The sequence below is a fragment of the Dipodomys merriami genome, unplaced genomic scaffold (assembly GCF_024711535.1).
Source record: "Dipodomys merriami isolate MVZ:Mamm:240054 unplaced genomic scaffold, mDipMer1.0.p SCAF_137, whole genome shotgun sequence".
NCBI lineage: Eukaryota > Metazoa > Chordata > Mammalia > Rodentia > Heteromyidae > Dipodomys > Dipodomys merriami.
In genome coordinates this window covers 1,376,853-1,384,778 of record NW_027202682.1, presented here as the reverse complement: position 1 = coordinate 1,384,778, position 7,926 = coordinate 1,376,853, and the positions used below count along the sequence as shown (strand labels likewise).

Sequence of the window (7,926 nt, the reverse complement as noted above, 5' to 3'; positions counted from 1 at the left end):
GAGGCTGGGCAGGTCCTGCAAAGCGACCTTCCCTCACCGGCCACGTCTGTGAGGCAGGTGGGTTTTGCTGAGAAGTCCCTGATGGTTCTTTTTTCTGCTCGGTTGCTTGTATGATAGGAGTTAACTAAGCATCTGTCTTCTCAAACTTAAGTCCAATCTCTCCTCATGGTTGTTTTTTGAGGGGGCTGGGGGGAGTAATTAGGAAGTTTTCTACTCTGTCTTATACTTTCTTGAACTTTTAAGTTGGGAAGGCGAAATCTCACTTTTCCATGGTTATTCTGCACATTGGGGCTGAATTGTACTAGGAAGAGGCCGTCCGGCACTGAGGAGGTGCTGGCTGGAGGTTATACCGTGGGACGCTCCCTCCAGCATCTGTTTCTGTGTGGTAGAGGCCGTGGGGAGCCTTGTCCGTTCCGTACCTTCCTCTCCGCTCCCCTGTTCCTGCGTGTGCTGATGGAGCACAGCCCCTCTGACATCTCCACATAGTGCCCGGCATCCTCTCGGCTCAGTCCCACAGGAGGTGAGGGTGCCCTGTGGAGGGGTGTTGTGTCAGGGCCGCTGTGCTTCCGTGTGGACAGTGCTGCTGCTGGGGGGGGGGGTATCCCCAGGGGGGTGTGAAGGCCTGGTCTGGATGTGGTCTGGGTAGCTTGTCGAAGTCACACACAAGCAGACACAGGCTCCAGCCTGCCCCAGGAACGTGGGTTTGACAGATGTCAAACCATCGGTTGCCCTGCGTGTCTGGAAAGCTTCCATGCTGCCCACAGGCCCTGCTGCTCACGTCCTTATGCTCTTCTCCCTCCAGGTGTGGCCTTCTTGGTGGCTTTCCAGCAGAACAAGGCCCTGATTGGTGACCGGAGCCTGCTTCCCTGCAGGCTGTACCTGAGGAGTGTCCAGCAGTACTTCCAGGGCCAGGCCAGCTGGGATGCCTGGAGCTATGCTCCAACCCTCTTCTGGCTGTTAGACTGGTCGGATATGAACTTCAACTTGGACCTTTTTGCACTGCTGGGGTTGGGCATCTCAGCCTTCATCCTGGTGACCGGCTGTGCCAACATGATCCTCATGGCTGTCCTCTGGGTCCTCTACCTGTCCCTGGTCAACGTGGGACAGGTCTGGTAAGTGGAAATGGGGAGGTCTGTGATTATGGGCCTGTCAGCCATCACCGTGAGGGTGTCATTCTCTGCAGGGCACAGCCCGGGCTCTGCCGGCATGGAGAGCCAGCTCACACTCCCTTCTTGGATGAGTGCGGGGCAGTGGCAGAGGGTGCGTGCCACTCAAGACAAACCACGGGTGGAGACACGAGTCACGGGGTGGGGCCAGGAACACAGGGCGGAGCCTGACCTGGAGGCTTACCCTTTCTGCCCTTCCTTGCCAGCCAATGCCCGCACAGTGTCAGGTCATGAGTCAGATCTGGCCCTGATGGTAGGGACCAGAGGTGGTGATGGAGCATACAGAAGTCACAGAGACCAACGCTGGTCCATAGGTGGGGGTGTTGGATCTCCTGAGGACATGGAGTCGGCACCTCAGGTTGCTTAAGAAATGGGGTAGTGTCAGTATCTGTAAATGTGTGAGAAGCGGACGTGGCTTGGTGTCTGTGTGGACGTGGGGAGAGGACGTGGGGTAGGTGTTTGTGTGGACGTGGGGAGAGGACGTGGCTTGGTGTCCCGTGTGGACGTGACAGGAGAGGATGTGGGGTAGGTGTCCATATGGACGTGGGGAGAGGACGTGGCTTGGTGTCCCGTGTGGACGTGGGGAGAGGACGTGGCTTGGTATCTGTGTGGACGTGGGGAGATGACGTGGCTTGGTGTCTGTGTGGACGTGGGGAGAGGACGTACTGTGTGTGGACGTGGGTACTGCGTGTAGTCATGGAGAGAGGACGTGGGTACTGTGTGGAGATGTCGGATGTGAATGGCTTGGGAGTGCCTCATCTTGTTTTACTTAAGAGCTGTCCACTGGCGAGAGCTTGACTCTGCAGAGCTGGCCTTGGGAACCAATGCCCCCTTAGAGACCCTTGAACGTGACACGGGCCTTCCTAATGGTGGGCCTTAAGCGGACTGTGGGGCTGTGCCCCTGGAGATGGCCTCCCGTTGGCCTTGCTGCGCTATCCTGATGGCCTCTGAGCCGCTCTGGGCCTGCGGCCCGGGTCACCCTTCTCGGCTCGGACATTTCTGGTCTCCACATCTGGTTTCTGTGCCCAAAGGCTTTGCTATAGTAAGACCCAAGGTTCCTCTCTGGACAGTAGGCTGTGCCAGGCTGGGCGTGACGGGCTGAGTGGTGCTGGTGGGTCCAGGTGGCATGCAGGGCCTGGGTGGTGTTACTGGCCCCAGGCCGCATGGAGGAGGCTGGCGTGGTGTACTCGGACTCTTGGGGTGTTGAGTGACCCAGAGGTTGTGGGGGCCTTGATATGTGTAGGGCCTGGCTGAGACCTGAGTGAACAGCACTCAGCCGTTGGGGTTCAGGAGGCTGCTCCCCAAGCCCACTCTGCAGAGGGGAAGCCTAGTGTCCCAAGCACCCTGCCCTGGCCCACCCTGCTGGGGCCTGTCTGCTGGTGTGACTGTCACAGAGGTCAGGCAGAGCTGTCACTCCACAGGAAACTCAGGGACATCTTTTTGTTGTTGTTTTTGGTCATGGGGCCTGAACTGAGGGCCTGGGCGCTGTCCATCATCTCTTTTTTTTTTTTTTTGTCGGTCATGGGGCTTGAACTCCAGGCCTGGGCGCTGTCCCTCAGCTCTTCAGCTCAAGGCGAGGGCTCTACCACTTGAGCTACAGCGCCACTTCCGGTTTTCTGGTGGTTTATTGGAGATAGGAGTCTCACGGTCTCTCCTGCCCGGGCTGGCTTTGAACCGCGATCCTCAGATCTCAGCCTCCTGAGTAGCTAGGATTACAGGCGTGAGCCACCAGCGCCCGGCTGTCCATCATCTCTTTAGTTCAAGGCTAGCGCTCTACCACTTGAGCTACAGAGCCACTTCCGACTTTTACTACGTATGTGGTGCTGAGGAATCGAACCTAGGGCCTCATGCAAGGCAAGCGCTCTACCACTGAGCCACCTTCCCAGCCCCTCAGGGACATCTTGGCACATCCCATGAGGCTGAACCATGCTGAACAGTAAGGAGAGGGCCAGGGCAGCCACTGGCTCCACCATGGGCCTGCGTTTCATTAGATTTCTGTGTGTGTCACCCCGTGGCCAGACGTGAGCCACAGTGCCGGGATGGCAGCTCACATCCAGATGGGTGGGCTCCCCAGGGGAGCGGACTTGGTGAACACAGCCTCTGACCAGCAAGGGTGGAGGCGAGCTCAGAGCTGGGGGTGGAGCCTGCTCTTCCGCCGCTCCACCCCTCAGGCCAGCCATCCCGGGCCCTGAGTTGGGTTCTGATGCTGCCAGTTACCCAGCAAGGCCTAAGGCTGCTGGTGAGAGATGCCGAGATCCTCTCTAGACCCAGCAAACTTTTGTGTCTGTCAGTGCTGACAGCCCAAACTGCAGACAGCAGAGTTAGTTAGGGTTAGTTGTCTACACCATGCAACTCTGTGGGGTACATAGTATGCCGCCTCTGTGTGACCCTGAAACATTCTTTTAACCAGGCCTGGAATATACCAGTGAGGAAGCATTAGCTCCACAGTTAAGTTTTTCCTGAAGGCTTGTGGACAAAAATACAATCGTGTGTGTGTGTGTGTGTATTCTTTATTAGAAAAGACATTCTGGCGAGGTACTAGTGGTTTGTGCTGTAGTTCCAGATACTTGGGAGGCAGAAATAAGGAATATCATGGTTCAAACAGAACAGGCTTGGCGTAGTGGCTAGGATGCTTGGATAATATGCCCAGGATGTGGGGTGTGGTGACAGGGCATGGCTCCGTCCTTGGGTACCCCTGCACCGCACCAGTGCTGGTGGCAGAAGCAGGCCAGGCCTCTCGGCCCGGCTCACCATGTGTCGGGCATGCACTCATGTGGCTCCCTCCACCCGGCTCCCGCTGCCTTACCATCCTTTCATCTCCTGGGCTAGAGCAGAACTGTCACTCAGAGGTGAGCGATGTCGGTTCTGCTGCTGCCAGGGGCCTGCGAGATGCACCTCCTGCTCGCCATGCCGCCTTTCCTCTGTTACGGGTGTCAGGTGGGCACAGGTCGCTGCTCTTGCCCTGGTACCCTGCCTGTTCCGCTGGGCCCCATCTGCTGTCGGCCCTCATTGTACCGGGCCGCCCAGTGAGTCGGTTTAAAGATGGATCCCCAGAAGTGCCCCCGTGGCACAGGGGGAGACTGGCCTCGGGACCGGCACGGTCACCCAGGAGGGGGAGGGGGCAGGCATAGCCCTCCCCCCGCGCTCTCCCCCCCCTCCCAGCTCTGCATCCATGCTGCTGCCCAGTGTTTTTAACAAATTTTTGTCTTCATTTTGCCAGTACTAGGGTTTGAATTCAGGGCCTCAAGCTCTTGCTTGGCATTTTTGGACATGGCTGCCACTTGAGCCACTCTGCCAGTTTGAGCTTTTTGCTGGTTAGTTGGGAGATAAGAGCTTCATAGACTTTTTTGCCCAGGCTATGTTGGGACCGCGCTCCTCCTGTGTAGCTAGGATTACAGGCGTGAGCCGCCAGGGCCTGCTTTGTCCAGTGTGTATTCCTGCAGAGTTCAGACCATCTAGTCAGCTGACTGGCCAGTTATCTGGTCCCTCCGAGGCTCTTATCAGGCTTGCTCTGGCTCCTTCCCCAGCTAGCTCTGTCCTAGCAGCAGCCGGCCCCGACGAGGAGTCGGGATTTGGTGCGTGGCACCAGGATTGTGTCCAGGCCTCATCCCTGGCAGTGTGGGGCGCAGTCCGGTGAGCCCAGGCTCCAGCGTGCATGGCCTCCTGGCCCGCCGTGGGCATGGCTGGGCTGAGACTGGACACGTGGTAGGACATGGGTGTTAGGTCTCACAACTCTCCCGGGGCCCCTGGGGCCCATCACAAGCCCCAGGGTGATGTCAAGCCCACCTGTGGCCTTCCCGCCCATCCTGGGCACCCCGGTTCTACAAAGCACCCTTGGGTGTGTATGATGGCAGGCGGGCAGGCGGGCAGGCGGGCAGGCGGGCAGGCAGGCAGGCGGGCAGGCAGGCAGGCAGGGTGTCTGGGTCTCTCCCCACTCATTTGGGTAGCCCTGCGGCCCTACTCATGGGGTCAGTGCTCCACCCCCTCCTTTGGGCGAGGGCTCGTGGATCCAAGGGTCATGCCAGGAGAGCTGGAGCCAGGGGAGCTGTGGCTCCCTGCGTGGGTTGCTGGTATGTCTCAAGTTCTCTGGCAGGTTCTGGGATGCCTGCTCACCTGCCGGGCAAGTGCACCAGGCGAGTGTCACCAGCCACCCCTGGCCTGGAGGCCAGGCTGGAGGCCGGGATGTGAGTTGCCCTGGGCTGTGCGGCACAGAGGGGCAGGGGTGACAGAATGGCCTTAAGGAACTGAGAGCAGGTGTCTCCTCCGTCAGAGTGAAAGAGCGGGTGCCCGTGCCGAGTGCTGGCCGCATGCGCAGTGCGGTTGGTCGTGGGTATTCTGCCTGAGCCCTGGGCTGTGTGCAGGCGCTGGCCAGCCACGTTCGTGGTGAGGTCCTACGCGTGGCCAGAAGCACATGGTGGGTTTCCTGTTCTGGACGGTGTCTCCACCGTCGCTGTCTGCTGGCGTTGTGGGCTGAGGCTGGTGGCGCTCTCCTGGAGACGTGTTACCTTCACTAAACTTTGTGTTTTAGGGTGGTCAGTTGCACACGCAGCCTGTCTCCCTTGTTACCGTCCTGTTTGTGGGGTGTATTCCCTGCACTTCTTATTAACTGACATCCACACTTGAGTCACCCTTCCTTCCTTCCCCTGCTGTCCTTTCCTGGGTCCACAGCCCCATGCAGGACCACAGCACTCCCTAGTTGTGTATGGCCCCCATGTGAGACTGCAGGGGTCATCTAGTTTGGTGTGGCCCACATGCAGGGCCACAGGGGTCATCTAGTTGGGTGTGGCCCACATGCAGGGCCGCAGGGGTCATCTAGTTGGGTGTGGCCCACATGCAGGACCGCAGGGGTCATCTAGTCCTGTGTCTCTCCAGGATCTTTCCTCGGTTTTAAGACGCTGGTGGCATGTATGCTGTCCTGGCTCTGTGGGGTGCTGTCCCCACGGCCTTTCTTGGGATTGGCCAGGTGGGTCTGGGAGGAAGACCCTGATGCGTGGTACACCAATCCCTGCTGTGGCGCGTGCTGAGAACGTGCCTTTTCCCACTGAGTTGGTGTCGGAAGCCTGGTGAGGCCAAATGGTCGGCATCTCCTCGGGGTGGCCCTCCCGTCCCCTCCATGCGGGGCAGGGCGGGGCTGCCAGCCCCCGAGGATGGGGACCCGCACGCTCCCTGCCTGGGGGACTTGGTCCAGTGTATTCAGTGGTTGGCTACGTACTTCTTAAGGGACTTTGGGTGTCTCACCTAGGAATTTAACATTTAGGCTCAACAGCATTTAAGACAGAGCCAGAGCTTGCTGGCTGTTGTTGCATGGCCTTCCCAGTGATTGTGAGGAGATGGCAGTTTGAGTAGGCCCGGCTCCCCTGGTGCGGCCACACAGCCGCCGCTCCTGCCTCACCCCAGCCCCGCCAGTGGACACCAGCCCTGCTCAGAAGCTGAGGGGGTTTTGTTTTGTTTTGTTTTCATCTGTGCTTTACTTTGGCTCTAACTCCAAGGGTTTCTTTGCTGCCATTCAGTACGAGGCGCAGACCTCTCTTCCTCTCCACTTCCCGTGCCCCCTCCACCCCCAGGAAGAGAAGATTATCTCTTGAAACATGGGCCAAGCTGGGTGTCTTGGGGTCCTCCTTCCGCCGTTGCGCTTCCTTCCCAGATGGGGAGCGTGGATCCTCTTCAAAGGGCACAGGCAGGCCCGTGGCGTCCTCCACCGCGATGTCCAGGGTCGCTTCCTCTTCCCGAGCCACCTGGCGGAGCGCTGGGCAGCGGCCTCCTCCTGCAGGGCGACCTCAGGGGGCGGGCTCAGCTTCAGGCCCGCTCCCAAGCCCTGCTCACCCTGCAGCCCTCCCATCCGAGAGCAGAGACAGGCTCATGCTACACACAATGTTTTGTTTTCTCTATTCTTCACTTACATCTTAAGCACATTTTTTGTCTTCTATAGCAAAAGTTTGAAATGGGCGTCGCCCTTTTCCTTACTGCGCCTCAGCTGTGAGCACCGCTGCGTGCTGATGCTCCCGTGCGTGCTTCAGCTGTGAGCACCCGCTGCGTGCTGATGCTCCCGTGCAGGCTTCAGCTGTGAGCACCCGCTGCGTGCTGATGCTCCCGTGCAGGCTTCAGCTGTGAGCACCCGCTGCGTGCTGATGCTCCCGTGCGTGCTTCAGGTGTGAGCACCCGCTGCGTGCTGATGCTCCCGTGCAGGCTTCAGCTGTGAGCACCCGCTGCGTGCTGATGCTCCCGTGCAGGCTTCAGCTGTGAGCACCGCTGCGTGCTGATGCTCCCATGCGTGCGTGCTTCAGCTGTGAGCACCGCTGCGTGCTGATGCTCCCGTGCGTGCGGGCTTCAGCTGTGAGCACCCGCTGCGTGCTGATGCTCCCGTGCGTGCTTCAGCTGTGAGCACCCGCTGCGTGCTGATGCTCCCATGCGTGCGTGCTTCAGCTGTGAGCACCGCTGCATGCTGATGCTCCCATGCGTGCGTGCTTCAGCTGTGAGCACCGCTGCGTGCTGATGCTCCCGTGCGTGCGTGCTTCAGCTGTGAGCACCGCTGCGTGCTGATGCTCCCATGCGTGCGTGCTTCAGCTGTGAGCACCGCTGCGTGCTGATGCTCCCGTGTGTGCTTCAGCTGTGAGCACCGCTGCGTGCTGATGCTCCCGTGCGTGCGTGCAGGCTTCAGCTGTGAGCACCCGCTGCGTGCTGATGCTCCCGTGCAGGCTTCAGCTGTGAGCACCCGCTGCGTGCTGATGCTCCCGTGCATGCGGGCTTCAGGTGTGAGCAC

The 7,926-nt window shown here is 59.4% G+C and overlaps 1 protein-coding gene across 1 annotated transcript in view; it reads left to right on the top strand.

The window, feature by feature from the left end:
* Positions 1–1,030: 1,030 nt before the first annotated feature.
* Lmf1 (lipase maturation factor 1) overlaps positions 1,031–7,926 on the top strand; it is a 47,913-nt gene continuing 41,017 nt past the window's right edge. Inside the window, exon 1 of the mRNA XM_070019893.1 lies at positions 1,031–1,112. The gene's annotated coding sequence lies outside the window, so the exon portion shown is untranslated. The remainder of the gene's footprint in view (positions 1,113–7,926) is intronic.